A 17,172-nucleotide genomic window follows, 5' to 3' on the forward strand; every position below is an offset into this window, starting at 1 on the left:
TGCACCTCTCATCGTCGATATGCACTTCTGGACTGCAGCAGGACTATATTTTTGAACTTCCCTCTTCTTGTTGACAGGCCACAGTCTTCGACTTCATATGTGTCGTCCAACAAGCGCTGATGTATAAGATAAGGTCCGTCGTCATTGTACACTGATTTTCGTACCCTAGTTTTCATTTTTCTCCAGAAATTTCCATTACTGAATCGCAGTTCAGGTATGGAGATAGACGCCAATGGTGGTTTAGCAGACCAAACTTATAATAGATGCAACAGAGGGTGGAGGGCGTGACGGGGCCTGGGGAAGTTTCCATCTCTTACCTATATCTCCCTCCGCTGTTTATGCTAAATGTGTAAGACAGCAGCTAAAGAAGTTGCGCGCCGATGCTTACGATCTTCTGATGCGGCGCACCAATTACTTGGATCAGTTGCGGCGCACCAATTACTTCATTCTATGTTTAGACTGTTCAGATTCCTCTCGAATGGGTCCGATATTTATGTTCAAAATGTAAGACAGCAGCTAAAGCAGTTGCGCGCCGATGTTTATGATTTTCTGATGCGGTGTACCAATTACTTGGATCAGTTCCGGCGCACCAATTACTTGATTCTATGTTTAGACTGTTCAGACTCTTCTTGAATGGGTCCTTGCAGCGCCACAGATGATCACCACTGGACCTCCTATCTCCGCTCATTTCATTAGATAAAATTTGTCGAGGTAGTCTGTTGTTTCCATTCGCTGGACATACAGAGTCCATCTGAGTTGGTGACCAACAGCGTTGGCTTGTATACTATACATCTTTTGCAAAGTGTTTGATACGAAGTTATCCCGTTTCATGTTCATGACGAATCAAAGCTTTTGTTGGTTGACTCGGTGATATAGTGTCTAAGTTCCGCAACGGCAGAGCAGGGTAGAACCAATAAGTGCTCAATACACCATCAGTCTGTTGCATAGTGTTAGCTCTTTATTCAGGAATACCTCATGTACGAGGTATCCAAAAACAACAAGTGCGGCATGCCTCCAGAGGTGCTGGAAATAGAGATATTGAGACCCGGAAACGAAGTTCCCGGAGCTGGCTGTTCTAGTACCCTCGTTTTTTAAATGTCGATGGTCAGGCCAGACCGTTAATATGTAGTACTGAAACAGTTTACAGGCAGCTACAGCCTTGCGGTTGTGTGAGCTGGAGGAGCATTGTCGTTAGCCTACTGTAGTTCAGTTCCCTTGGTGAAACTTGTGAACCTTTTAGAGTTCAGTCTGGACTGAGTAAATAGCCTTTCGTGAAATCTGTATTTGAGTTCTATTCCTGCATTTTTTACAGACAATGTCTCATAACGTATGGTTGCTAGGTACAGAGCAAACAGCGTTTGCGCGAGTACACATCCTTGTTTGAGTCCATTAGTAATAGGAAATCTGACAGATGTTTCATTCGGGATACCACTTGCCCAGGCATGTCGGCATGGAAAGCCTGAATCAGTTGAACAAAGTGTTTAGGGCACCGAAAACACTTTAAGACCTTATATGACCACTGTATAAAAGGCTTTTTCTACGTCATAAAACGCAAATGCTGAAGCCTTTTGTTGTTCCGTACATTTCCCCTGTAGGTGTCGCGTGCAGAAGATCATATCAACAGTTTCCCCAGATGGGCGAAATCCGTACAGAGATTCAGGAAGTACACTCTCAGAATGAATTTGGAGGCGATTTAACAGAATTCTAGTAAAACTTTTACCATCTATGGGGAACAGATTACACCACCGTAGTTAGCACCTATGCTTCAGTCGCCTTTTTAAGGGTGATGAAGACTATGGAGTTCTTCATATCAGCTGGTACCTTACAGGTTTCCCACAATAGAAGAAACAAAAAGAGACTTGATTTTGGAGGCAAGCCACTACTCTGAATGATCTCGAGGGAGATTCTGTTCAGCCTTCCTGCATTCTTGCAGTGTCGATGGGACTGCCAACCCATGTTGTGTTGGGTGTTGTGCGACATGTTCGACAAAGACTTCGGCAGCAGCAGAACTACGGTTTATAAGTGACCGGAAATGCACTTCCCAGCGGTTCATGATGCCCTGAGTGTCAGTTTGGATGGTTGTGCTGCCAGCAACTTTAAGGGTTGCTGACGAGCAACGAACAGCACCATTTATTTCTTTTATTCCAGCATAAGAACTCTGCAAGTCCATGACCTCTGACACACTATAGAGTTCCTTGGGTTTTTGCTGCCACCAGTTGTTCCTGATTATTCTTCTACTTGAGCTCTTGAAAGTGTGCTTCATTTCAGTTGGATGATGGATCTTTAGCAAGTGATAGGTTATGAGGTTCTTAATCACTTCACTGTTGTCATCTAAAAAGTCATTTTTCTGCTTGTATTAAAACCAATAACTCATCTGCAGCCTTCTTGACGGTGTTTTTTTTTTTTTTTTTTTTTTTTTTTTTTGGACCATTCCTGTTCAACATCTTATTTCTTAACTGGGACGTTGCTAAGTCGGTCAAAAAGTATGTCTTGCAGGAGAGAGCGAGCAGTTTCGGTCTTTAGGTCTTTGGAAGGATTTCTGAAATAGGATCGGGGTTTACAGTGTACGATGATGTTTAAATAGCTAGCAAAAAAAAAATTGTTCAAATGGCTCTGAGCACTATGGGACTTAACTTCTGAGGTCATGAGTCCCCTAGAACTTAGAACTACTTAAACCTAACTAACCTAAGGACATCCACACATCCATTCCTGAGGCAGGATTCGAACCTGAGACCGCAGCGGTCGCTCTTCCTGACTGCAGCGCCTAGAACCGCTCGGCCACCCCGGCCGGTGCTAGTCAGCATCCTGTGATCAGTCCAGTAATCATCGACGTTTTGAGCTATTATTGTGATATGGGCTTCTTTCTTGTCACACTGACGAGTGGTGCCATAGTCAGTGAGATGCCAGTGTTTGGAGCGTGAATGCATCCATATGATCTTGTATCCATTAGGTAAGTGGCAATGCGTGTTAGAGACGAAAAGCTATTGCTCATCACAGAGACCCAGAAGTAGCAGACCATTTGCATTACAGTTTCCGCAATGTTGATTACACAGGATCTTTCCGCAGACACGATTCTCTCTTCCAACTCTTCAGCTGAAGTCGCCCAGTAACGAGGAATTATCCTCAATTGATATCTTGAAAAGAATATTGCCCAGTTGCTGGTAGAAATGATTCTTTGTGTTGAGTCTTGTACTATAGGAATCAAGGGAGAGGATGTTGTTTGGTGGCCAGTATCCTCTTTGTACAAAACAACGGCACATGTGTATTAACAGGGTTATTAATTTACATAAACAGGAAGCTATTTAACTTTATAAGCGTCCATGTGTTTTAGTACAAGCTCTTCAGTATTAATCCACGTTAGCTATGCAATGAATGACAGACGCCAAACTGAAGAGTGAATGGTGTGTCAGTGACTGAGTTTGTGACTGTGCGACTGCACTAGTAACTGACTGAGCTAATGACTGAGGGAGTGAGTTAGTGACTGAGACCCTCAGGCCAGCGGCGGCGATCTAAATACTTGCGGTCGAGAGGACGTTGGCGGCTTGTTGCTTGCTAGTCTGTCTTTGGGCTCTCTCCTGATAGGCGCGCCTGGTCCTGTGCCTACTCTCGATCTTCTTGATACATCTCTGCCGACCAGTGTGCTGGCGACAGCTTACGCCAGCACACTTTGTATCGACCTCATCATCTAAAGTTAGAGTATAGGCAGAGACGAGGATGACAAAGCCATCTTCAGCGAGTAGAATTAGAAAGGTCGTTAATCTTCCTTTGACAGGAAAATGGATTAACCGGTGTTGTTTCACTACTTTTGTGTTTACCGCTAGTTCTACATCATGGGTGAGTGATTCTACTCCACCCTTTCTTTTGAAAGCCCAAGGCACCCTGTGCTAACCTCACTAATGTGTCACTCACTTGAAAGTCTCGTTTCACTTGAGACAGCAACATGTGTAACTAATCTAGCTAGCTCGTGGGTGATGAGAACTGTTCTTCTTCCTGCTCTATTACCATTTAACTTCAGAAGAGTCCTGTCACTCCATATTATAATTTTCAATAGTTATATTGTTCTACCTTAGTTTTCATCCATAAATTTAGAATGACTGAGCCATGGCGGCTCATTTCACCTTCCTACTATCGATAGCTGCTAGCTGATGTTTCACCAGATGTTGCGTATTTGTTCCTTGTGCAGTTAACGCTGCTATGCATAGGCTTCAAAAGCGGCCTTAGAGTGGCGTCGAGGGAGGTCTTGGAACAGCACAGTGCAGGCAGTTTACGTGTAGTTTTCGCGCAGTGTAGAGCTGGGGTCAGCGGCAGTGCATCGATCAATGGAGACGCGGTGCGGATCGGCTCGACGTCTTTTCTGGGTCGTCCTTCTTTCTTCTTCGCCAGGAATGGGTAGAAGGCAAAATGTCTGGTAGGCTCATGATCTGCTTATCTGGTTGCTCCGATTTCCCTCTTCGCAAGCCACTGAGCAGATGTTCGTCCATTGAGTCGTCAAACACGCCTATGTTTCCAGAATGAGATTTTCACTCTGCAGCGGAGTGTGCTCTGATATGAAACTTCCCGGCAGATTAAAACTGTGTGCCCGACCGAGACTCGAACTCGGGACCTTTGCCTTTCGCGGACAAGTGCTCTACCTGCTCTCAGGTGGTGGAGCACTTGCCCGCGAAAGGCAAAGGTCCTGAGTTCGAGTCTCGGTCGGGCACACAGTATTAATCTGCCAGGAAGTTTCATATCAGCGCAAACTCCGCTGCAGAGTGAAAAACTCATTCTGGAAACATCCCTGCTGTGGCTAAGCCATGTCTCCGCAGTATCCTTTCTTTCGGGAGTGCTAGTTCTGCAAGGTTCGCAGGAGAGCTTCCGTAAAGTTTGGAAGGTAGGAGACGAGATACTGGCAGAAGTAAAGCAGTGAGTACTGGGCGTGAGTCGTGCTTCGGTAGCTCAGTTGGTAGAGCACTTGCCCGCGAAAGGCGAAGGTCCAGAGTTCGAGTCTCGGTCGGGCACACAGTTTTAATCTGCCAGGAAGTGTCACGCCCATGTTATTTGTCTCTGAGTGATTCCTCCACAAATTCATTGACCTGTTTGATCTGTGTATTTTTGATGTTACTTGTGTTAATTTGCTGGCTGGGGTCCTCTCTAAATACTTTGTCATGTTTAATGTTGTTATGGCGATCTGTGTTACTACATAACACGTCCAGCATCCACGTGTAATTATGTCAGGGCCATAGGATCACCTAAATTATTAAAATTTCGTCTTTAGTTTCACATTGTTTAATGTGAGTAAAAAAACTATTTCCGCAGTTTAATATTTGTTTCCACTATGTTTTAGAAGCTGATGTAGCCTCGGGTATTATTGCTATCCATTCCTTTAAGTTTTCTGTGTTACGACCTCCAGCTAATGGTAACACTGATACGTGATTCCTTAATCGTACTACACTTACACCCCATATCTTAAATACCATAAAACAGGAAGCGGGATGGAATCATGGTTGGCAGTCACAATTTATAATTAAGACGGTTTATTGACATTAATCCTTTTACAAAAATTGACAATTGCGAATTTTGGCCGAGCTACTAGATAAAGCTTTGCAAATACAGTTAGAAACACAACGTACTCAGTACTCCAAGAAACAATTCCAAATTAAGAAAACAGGGTTACTAACAACTTGAGAACTCCAAACTTCCTTATAGGACTTCCCAGGAACTCGGCAGATGCTATGCAGTTTAAAGTTTAGCCAGTTGCCAGTCCCTAATATTTAAGGAAACCAGTTCATATACAAAGAGGTTACGTTTATTATCTACCAGCTTAACCCGCCTTGACGGAAAGGAAGACAAATACTAAACTTTGGAGGGCGATATGTGAACAACTCCAGTAGTGGCCAGGTTCTTAAACACTGCCGGGCCTAGACCTCGGATGACATTTCACTCCCCGCGAAGGCGCTGGCACAGTCAAAATATAATGCCCGCGTCGCAAAGACATTCCAATAACTCTGTACAAACACTCGGCAGAACCTTTAACTCACACACGGACCATAAAATCGGCCACATAAAATCATTTGACTTCAAAAGACACAAAACACCAGTAAAACTGAGAAAATTATTAAATTATTATTTATCAAGGCCAACTGAACTCTTCCGCACCGTCTTAAGGTTCGACTATGAAAGTCTCACAATAACAATACAGTTTAAAATCTCTGAGAGCGACGGTGGACAAACAATTACGACTTACCGCATATCAGGTTCACAGTACGAGGGAGCAGGTACCACAGCTTCACCGCTTCCCATGAAATTTTGTTCCCAGCGAAGTCACAAAACTCGTAACTCCAAGCTTTCGAAATATGGTGTTACAGAGGAATGCTAAAGATTAGATGGGTTGATCACATAAATAATGAGGAGGTGTTGAATAGAATTGGAGAGAAGAGAAATTTATGGCACAACTTGACAATAAGAGGAGATCAGTTGCTAGGACATGTTCTGAGGCCAGAGCAAGGTAATATCCCATCTACCAGGTGGCCGGGCGTATTACATGGTTGCAGTAGGTACTGGGACATGAAGAAGCTTGCACAGGATAGAGTAGCATTGGGAGCTGCATCAAACCAGTCTCTGGACTGAAGACCACGACAGCATGAAAGTCTCACCATAATAATAAAGTTTAAAATTTCTGATTGCGTCGGTGAACAAACAATTACGACGACTTACTCCATACCAGGTACACAATACAGGGGAGCGGGTTCCACAGCTTCACTGCCTCCCTTCAAATTTTGTTCCCAGCGAAGTCACAGAACTTGTATCTCCAAACTGCCCACATCGACAAAATGCCCAACCAATGTCACACGACAACGTGTAACGGACATCACGAGTGTTAGGCAGCCCTCGACACTCATCTCCCCGCGAATGTCACGAGAGCTGCAGGGTTCCCCGTCGAAGGCTAACAACCAGATCGCTTTGCCTGCGAAGCCGCAAGATAAGACACGCGAAAAACAAAGATAGCTTACGTCAAACACAATCGATCTCAACAATACATGAACAAAATGAGACTGGAGTCATCTCGCCACGGCCCAACCTCGCCCTCCTAAGCGAGAGGACACCGCCCAGGGGTGGGACAGACCCTCCCTACTCATCACAGCTTAACCTGGCTGAGATGTACCCTAAACAGCTTGCCCGACGCGATCTCCCTTACGTCCAAGTTAACTGGGCTCACGGTTTTACAGATGCGACAAGTTTCTTGGCTAGACGGAGCCGCCATGTTATGGATAAAAACCAGGTCCCCAATCTTTGCCGAAAATGGTCTACGACGCTTGTTAAATCGAAGCTGCCGTCGCCGGTGGGCTTCCCGGATATTCCGCCTGGCCCTTTTCCAATTCTCACGTAGGCTCTGAGGGGTGATGGACGTCGGTAAGAGGTCGTTTATACTCCACAAGTTTGACAACGGAGAATTAATGGTATAGGCAAACATTAACGCCGCGGGTGTCATCTTGGTTGCCTCATGTTTGGCCGTATTAAACGCCTGATTGAGACAGGGCAAGGTAATATCCCATCTACCAGGTGATGTGGCATATTAGATGGTTAGGGCTGTTTTTAAATTCCTATTAACTCGTTCGGCAAATGACGCCTTAGGATAATACGGTGTGGTGGTAATATGTCTAATATCCTGATTGAAGCAGAAGGCCTTAAAGACACGAGACAGAAAGGCGGGTGCATTGTCGCTTACCAATGACAGCCTTCGACAACTGTTGGGTGATGATTTCCGCAGTGACTCCCCGAGTAGGAAGCACCCATGTAAACCGGGAGAAAGCATCCACTACACCCAAGATGTAACGGTTGCCTGTCTTTGTCCGGGGAAACGGTCCAATATTGTCGATAAAAACTGTATCGAGGGGATATTGCACCCGCTGCGAGTGTAGCAGCCCACGAGACACCCCGGAATCAGGCTTCGTCCTTTTGCAGAGATCACACTGCCCAATGTCGCGATAAGGAGAGGGCCACACAAAATGTTCTCAGATCCCGGCAAAGGCCTTATACAGGCCCAAATGGCCGCCAAGAACAGAATCGTGTTCATACCGGAAGACCATCGGTACTAACTCAATTGGCAAACACACCCTCCGTTGTTGATCGCCACTACCATGCTTACACAGTACGCCTTGTCGGAGGCAGTAACCCGGCACCGAAACCCAAGCCATTACCCTTTATCGAATCGGACCACAACACGGGTCTTGTGCCTGCTTCTCCTTAAGTCCACCAAACAGGTCAGGAAGGTCGGACAAAATCGCCCCAACACTATTATCCTGTTCGCCTGGCCCCTATCCTTCCTGGGAATCGGGTGTAAACAAACGACAGAGCATCGGCCATTGCATTATCCGAGCCTTTAATACGTCTGACTTGAAATAGGAAGGCAGATATACGGACTGCCCAACGTGCAATTCGGCCAGTCTTCCTCGGCCTAGCCAAGACCCAACTTAATGCTTGGTTGTCCGTCTCTAATACTAATTATTAATGCTCCAAATAGAAACAAAACTTTTCCAAGGCAAAACAACGGCCAGAGCCTCTGATTCATATACAGAATAGTTGGATTCAGGAGCAGTCAGTCGTTGTGAGGCATAAGCTAGAGGTCGCCTCTCCCCTTTAAGTTTTTGAAGTTAAACCGCCGCTACCCAGTACGACAGGCGTCGGTCAGTATCTCAAACGTACTATTAAAGTCTGGCACAGCCAACAACAGAGGCTTAGTAATTGCAGTCTTAATCTGTGCAAAGGCTCGCTGCTGATTTTCTCCCCATAAGAAATCGCAATTCTTATTCCGAAGATCATTAACGGGAGCTGCAAGATGGTCGAAATTGGCAATGAATTTACGGAAGAAATTCGCAATGCCAATGAAGCGAGAGACATCTTTCTTATTCTGCACAGGGGGAAAATCCCGTAAGGCCTTGGTTCTACCCTGATCGATGCATACGCCTTTTGCAGATACGACATGGCCTAAGAAAATAATCTGTTGTTTACACAAGGTGATCTTAGATGGTTTGACAGTGGGGTCAGCCGAACGCAACCATCGGAAATCCTGCTCCAGGTGAACAAGGTGTTCATCAAAGGTGCGACTGCAGATAACTACGTCATCTAAATAGTTGTAGACACAGACGAACGTCAAATCCCCTAAGACCACATTCCACAAACGGGACAACACAGCCGCACCAGTGGCCACCCCAGAAGAAACCCGGTTGAACTCAAATAAATTCCAATCTGTCCAAAAGGCTGTCACAGGCTTGGATGACTTGGCAAGCGGGATCTGGTAATATGCCTGAGTGACATTTAAGATGGTGAACAAATTAGCACCAGCAAACCAGGTAAAGCAATTGTGCAAATCGGGCAATGGAACCGACTCCAACACCACTTTTATGTTAAGCCTCCGATAATCCACTACCGTCAGAAAATCGCTAACCGAGTATTTTGGCACTAGAAATGCAGGCGAAGCATAGGGCGAAGTTGATGGTCTTATCAGACCCTCTTGTAGCATCTTATTTAATTTAGTTCTTAATATCTTCATCTTCGGTGGAGACACCCTATAAGGGCCCTGACAGACGCTCACACTGTCAGTTAATTGGTATTTAAGAATCTCTGTCACCTCCAACTTATCCGATAAGACGTGTGGATAACGCCCCAAGAGCTGTTTGAGAGCCTGCACGTGATGCGCCGTAAGACAACCCGTGTCAACCTGCTCATTGCGCACATAGCTCACATTCCCTGCACAAGACTGCTGGCACGAATACAATGAGAGACGGTGGTGAGATGCAAACTTAAAATAAAAGACACTGCCGGCATAATCGAATACCCGAGCAACAAAGGGACCCTCAAATTATTAGCTATGAATAATCAATGAGGCCATGAGAATTTATCGGCATGCAACCACCCACGCACCTCTCCTACTAGAAGTAACTCTCGCCCATCGGCTACCCGACACCTCTGAACCGGAGACAGCCAGATGAAAACCTACACAAATATCTGTATTCTGTGTACCAGTCATAATCAACTAAGGATACGGAACTACCCGAATCCAACAATGCACACACTGGTTGCTGTCGTACCCTAGCACAGACAAAAGGGAGCACCGGAACATGCGTCGCCTGAATGGCTGTACAGATCACTGGCCAGGTAGTAAACTCACCCCCTTTCCCCATCCGCTGGCGTCAGCTATTTGAACGAGGGCTTCTAAGTACCGGACAATCCAGTACTAAATGATCGACAGCACGGCAACGGTAGCAACGCCGCACTACTGAATTAGAATGGAATTAATAGAGTTACTACACATTGGTGCCTAATATATTACCTTCCCTTGTGCGGCAGAACGCAGTTTATCCGCCCAAGAAATAGCGTGAAAGGAATCAACCAAGTGTTGAAACTGTTCCATGGAGGAAGGGCGCTGGACAATGTTCAACCTGGCGCCACCCTGTACCCGCATGCCTTCCAACATATGTTCAATACAATCAAGATGGGACACACGCATACACAACGCCACTACGGCCATGCGAACCCTCTCAATATACTGCACTAAGGTTTCGTTACATGCATGGGCCTTCTATTAACATTCCCGCTCTAATTCGACACTCATGCACCTTCTATTAATAATGCCCTGACGCAGCTGAACTAAGGTACCCCACTGTCCCAGCCGACCGCTGTGGTCTCGCGGTTCTAGGCGCTCAGTCCGGAACTGGGCGACTGCTACGGTCGCAGGTTCGAATCCTGCCTCGGGCATGGATGTGTGTCATGCCCTTAGGTTAGTTAGGTTTAAGTAGTCCTAAGTTCTAGGGGACTGATGACCACAGATGTTAAGCCCCATAGTGCTCAGAGCCATTTGAACCATTTGAACCACTGTCCCAATTCCTCGGCTATCATGCTACTTAGCACACCCTGATCCATCGGATATAATAATGCTAATACGACAGACTGTGGAACATGCAAGCATCAGCGTGAATCTGGAGGCGGACTAACAACCACATGAAGGATTTAATCTGGCTCAAATTTTCGATATACAAGACAGAAATACACTTCAAGACATTCATAATTGGATTAGGTAACTTGGAAAATAAACTTAAATATTCTTCGTTACACTTAACGCGTGTGATCTCACTCAGATTTTCGGGCTCAGAATCAGGACTTAAACCTCCCCCGCTTAAAGCAAGCGCCACGGCGCGTGACTGCAAACCTCCGGCAAAACGAGCCTTTGACGAAGGGTACCCATTGCATCAAGATCGATTTAAGCGATATCCGGCAAACAATAACAGTAATGGGCTAAATGCGCCTGCACGTGACAAGTTTGTTTATACGTCGGCTGAGTAGATGCCAGAAAGACCCATTTTAAAAAATTGACAATTACAAACTGAGGGCGAGCCACTAGATAAAGCATTGCAAATACAGAAACGCAAAGTACTCAGTATGCCGACAAACAATTCCAAATTAAGAAAACAAGATTACTAAAAACTTGAGACCTCCAAACTCACGTACAGGACTTCCCACATAATAGATATAATGAAAACAATCATAGGTAAAGGGTGACTTGATAACACTGGAACACTAGTGACAAGCTAAGGTGCTATTACATAACATGATAGAACCAGTTAAATATAAAACTACAACAGAAACACTGACCTTTAAAAAATGAATGTTCACGTGCTTCGACGTGTGAAAAAAAGTGCTACGAAAAGCTACACAAGAAACTCAGCAGATGCTATGCAGTTACGTTTCAGCCAGCTGCCAGTCCCTAATCTTTAAGAAAACAAGTTCACATACAAACAGGTTACAGTTTAACCCGCCTTGACTGAAAGGGACGTCTGAAAAACATTACTACATAAGGCTGCACAAGGATATCAGCAGATGCTATGCAGTTACGTTTCAGCCAGCTGCCAGTCCCTAATATTTAAGAAAACAAGTTCATATACAAACAGGTTACAGTTAAACCCGCCTTGACTGAAAGGAAGACAAATACTAAACTTTGGAGGGCGATATGTGAACAACTCCAGTAGTGGCCAGGTTCTTAAACATTGCCAGGCCTAGACCTCGGATGACGTTTCACTCCCCGCCAAGGAGCTGGCACAATCAAAAGTTTCTGCCCGAGTCACAAAGACATTCCAATTACTCTGAAACAAAAACTCGGCAGAATATTTGACTCACACACGGACTTTAAAAACGGCAACATAAAATCATTTAACTGCAAGAGACACAAAGCACAAGTAAAACTAAAATAATTTTCAAATAACGGCCACCATTTCAGTAGGCCAACTGAACTCTTCCGCACCGTCTCAAGGTTCAGAAATCAAATGGCTCTGAGCACTATGGGACTTAACATCTAAGGTCATCAGACTCCTAGAACTTAGAACTACTTAAACCCAACTAACCGAAGGACATCACTCACATCCACGCCCGAAGCGGGATTCGAACCTGCGACCGTAGCGGTCTCGCGGTTCCAGACTGAAGCGCCTAGAACCGCTCGGCCATACTGGCCGGCTGTCAAGGTTCAACTTTGGCCATCTATTGGTAATGAACTGTAGATTGAAACTGAAGAAACTGCAGAAATGTGGGAATTTAAGTAGATGGGACCTGGATAAACTGACAGAACCAAAGGTTGTAGAGAGTTTCAGGGAGAAGATTAGGGAACAATTGACAAGAATGGGGGAAAGAAATAGAGTAGAAGAAGAATGAGTAGTTTTGAGAGATGAAATAGTGAAGGCAGCAGAGGATCAACGATCTGCTGAGCAAGAAGTATGAGACAGGCGAAATACCCTCAGGCTTCAAGAATAATATAATAATACCAATCAGAAAGAAAGCAGGTGTTGACAGATGTCATAATTACCGAACTACCAGTTTAATAATTCACGGCTGCAAAATACTAACACATCTTTGGAGACGAATGGAACAACTAGTCCTCGGGGAAGATCAGTTTGGATTCCGTAGAAATGTTGGAACAAGTGAGGCAATACTGACCCTACGACTTATTTTAGTAGATAGATTAAAGAAAAGTGAACGTACGTGAAAGTCTCGCCATAATAAGAAAGTTTAAAATCTCTGAGTGCGTCGGTGAACAAACAATTACGACGACTTACTCCATATCAGGTACACAATACAAGGGTGCTGGTTCCACAGCTTCACCGCTTCCCTTCAAATTTTCTTCCCAGCGAAGTCACAGAACTTATATCTCCAGGCTGCCCATGTCGGCAAAATGCCCAATCAATATCACACGACAACGTGTAACGGGCATCACGCTTGTTCGGCAGCCCTTGACACTCGTCTCCCCGCGAATGTCACGAGAGCTGCAGGGTTACCCGTCGAAGGCTAACAACTATATCTCTTCGCCTGCGAAGCCGCAAGATAAGAAACGCGGAACGCAAAGGTAGCTTCCCTCAACCACAATCGATCTCAACGATACATGAAGAAAATAAGACTGGCGCCAAATCGCCAGGGCTCAAAGACGTTAGCGAGTTGTTTTTCGTATTGCTTCGTGGAAGAATTTACGGCTCCCTTTGAGTAGTTCTCTCTTACACCTCACATTTTGAGCAAGGATTATTTCCTCAGGCGCCTGATTTTATTGGGAATGTTCTGTACTTGCACTCATAGTTAAACAATTACTATCAGTTGTAGTATACAACAGAGAGACATCTAGGTTCAGTTTTTGTTGACAGCACCATCTAAATTACTGGGAGTACACTCCTCTTTCTGCGTGGCCTGGCTGTGTGGACGGCACTCGAGCATTTCCTAGAGCGGCTTGCTATTTGTTCGCAGTCGTTTGTCCTGACTGTCTGTGCTCAAGTTGTGTACCTTATGTAAATTGACTTGCAGTGGAAACGATGTTTTCCTGTTCGTCGAGAGACCTTTGCCTGCTTAATTGCCTTTCCATGGGGTATTTTCCTTTTAACATTATTGTCCTGTTTAATACATACTGCAACCTTGTTCTAAGTTTGACTCTAAACAATTATTTGCTGTAAGCCCTTGAGGTGAACAGTAAAGATGAACAGTTATGTCTTGTTAGCTGGTTAATATTTAGCTTTTGGGAGTCTGCCTGATGTCTTGGTTTTCAGTTCACTTGCATAAATTTATCTAGAGCTCAGTTTTAATTGTTTGCTCGTTTATTTAATTTTTTAGTTAAAATCTTTTAAAGGGCAATATTGTTAAAGTCTAATCTTCTTGCATCTCTCGTTGTGGCCGCCCACTTCATACATTGTAGCGCCTACTGCGTCGGCATCCTACTTCACGTCCAACCAACACGAGATGCCTACATCACAGGGCGTCGTCTATGTTGTCACACAAATATTTACCGGCAGCCACAACACCAGGTCTCCACCAACGGCAGCCAGGAACCGCTACCCGTTCGCGGAGCCTGCAGAACACCTTCACTGGAGGTCGCAGCTAGCCCAGGAACTACTTTAATACGCCAGACACGTGATCGCAAATATATCCGGCCTTAGAGGGCGGTGCACTGCCGACAAAGGGTAGTTCGACACAACGCTTGGAAGTGTAGAGTGCTGTCACCCCGGCAGCCACGGCCAGACGCCTCTTCCAGGTGGCCGAGCTCTTGCGGGTGGACTTGATGTAGTCGATGAACCTCTTGACATTGTAGAGTTGTTCCATTGTGATCTCTCCCCCTGGCATCGAGTCTGTTCTTCTTTTGTATTATTGTTTCGTTTCGGTGAGTCCAATAAACTGTTTGCGGACTCGTGTTTTCCCCATTCCTGTTCTGCTAGCGTAAATACTTCAACTTGTTCGATTCCATTAAACGGGTCACTACGTTATTCTCTACGTTGAACGCTTTTCGGATGTGTAGGTATAACATGGAAAATTAACTCGATATTTCCTGTTGTTACTTTACGAAATAAATGTTGCTGTCAAAGGGATAAATGATATTAGTTGAAGGGGCTTAAACCTTCCACATCATTTCCCTTGTCCTTGTAATCCCCTATTACAGTGACAACCTGTGCAAATTCCCAGTCAGGTGGCCCGTTGAGGGTGGGCAGCAGTTATCCTAAACAGGGCCGCTCAGTTGCAGATCCAGGTCTGGATCCCTAAGTATTCCCCTGGGTTCGCAGGACAGCGACTATCACACATGTGTCATCGCGGTTCAAGTCCAGACTAGTAGCTTCCAGGCTCACTCAAGCCTTCTACCTCCCTCCCTGTCCCATCACCCCTGACCTTTAAGGAAAAATGCCAGAATAATCTGCTATTCGCTTGATTTTGTTTACGGTGACTCACACAACTTGCAAGGAATTACCCCACTCACTTTGATTCTGGAACCATTCATCACGGCACATATGTATGACACATCTGAATTCAGACAAGAGAATTGCAACCAACTGCCGCAAGCTTCGGGACAGTAAAGCAGCGCCTTTACAGTCAGTTCATCTCGCGTGACCTCTACTGTCTACATGATCCTTGGGTATCGTAGGTGTGAGATGTTCCTCTTCCATCTGCTTTACTGTTGGGTCCTAGGTTTTTACGCAAAAGCATGATGCGAAGGAATGCGGAAAGAGATGGGGTGTAATGGAATACAATTTGTCTGGTTCATTTGCTGAGACCTACTAGTAGCCACCCTACCGCAGGCATAACCCTCAGCTTCACATGAACATGCGTAACCCTCTGCCTACATGATCAGTGCTACGATGAGACGGTGTCCCCTGGAGAGGGATAAAATCCAAAGTAGCGTTTTAGTAGCATTTCCGACAGTCTCACTCTATGCACAGGTGTGAAAGTCGAAACCAAATCTCGCAGACTGTATCTCACTACTGGTGCTTGGCGCTATGTACTGTGGGACTTTCTGCGGCATGTAAATGATCTACATGTGGGCACCTGCCTTGATTCTTCACTACTGGTAATGGGATGTTTCATGCCGTCATCCAGAGTACAGTGCAGTTGAAACAGGAAACAGGTGTGACGTTTCGGTCTCATGACTCTAAAGCAGAAAGAACAGTGTATAGCCTGTGGCGTCTAGTTTCATTTGTGTTGAATGCAAGTGTCACAACGGCTGTTGCATCTTAGTCTATGAGTTCGACATCAACAGTATATCCAGGTCATATCTGTCAACGTCTTATTTAAGTCTTCGGTGATGTCCTTCATCTGTGGACGATATACTGCTATCGCTCTGCAAGTGATGTAGCAACGTGACCTTATCTCTGATACGAGAGTCGTCTGTAAAACATTGCCACGAATAAAGAGCAACACACGTTGTGCTCTGTGCTACAGAGTGACGTCTTCTGCAACGAACACTGCAAATTCTGTAGTTTCGGTATTCGGCACAGGTTTTGTGACAGCAGAATCGGCGGGGCAGTCAGTGCTGACTATTACCTATTACCCATTGATTCCTATTTGCGGACTTTTGTAGAATTCGGCCCCCCCCCCCCCCAAGACGTTGACTCCAGTTCGCTGAATTCAGCTGGAATTCGCTGGATTGGCGCTGCTGTAACAGGGGATGATACCAGACCCCCCGGAGATAACAGTGACACGTATCTTCTGTGCCGCTCCCATTTCTTACAGTGGGTTACATAGTGTCTGACTGATACGAAGGAACCTGTCCAGTCCTAAAGGCGTCTGATTCAGTCCAGAGGTTTCATGGATCCCATATCACGAGATGTTGGAGGGTCAGAGAATTACTTCAGGATCACTGGCGCATGTGAGTTGAGATCACCAGCGACCATTCCCGCCCTGCGAATCACAGTTCCTCTTTTACTGTGTTCCGTTTATTATTTAGAGTCTATCTTCAGTCAGTTCCTTTTTCTTCAACCCTTCTGTGGTTTCCAACAATATTGTGTGTTCCCTCTCTTCAGCAGCAATGTCTTTTAACAGAAACAGACGCCTTAGCGGCAAGACAACATGAAAGTTTTCCGCTTGTTGCTTCCTTTTTCTAAGAATAGTGAATGTTTGCTCACTGACAGGCGTGCTCATTATATTACGGTGCATTTGGTGACATAGTTGACAGCCTGACTTTAATTTGTTGAGCAAGCTCGATAATCTATTTAGTGTATGGGTCACTGTAAAGTTTCTACAGATTTGACATGGAAATGAATTTAAACTGTAACGGATAACGTTACAGGCGAGTGGCCATGGGACTATGCATACGGTATGGGAGCCGGTACCATTTGCTTTTGTCGTAGATTGCATTTTATCGGATGCTGACTTTTATCACTTAATTTGCATAAAATTTTCAGTAAT

Source organism: Schistocerca americana, chromosome 1, assembly GCF_021461395.2.
Source record: "Schistocerca americana isolate TAMUIC-IGC-003095 chromosome 1, iqSchAmer2.1, whole genome shotgun sequence".
NCBI classification, from domain to species: Eukaryota; Metazoa; Arthropoda; class Insecta; order Orthoptera; family Acrididae; genus Schistocerca; species Schistocerca americana.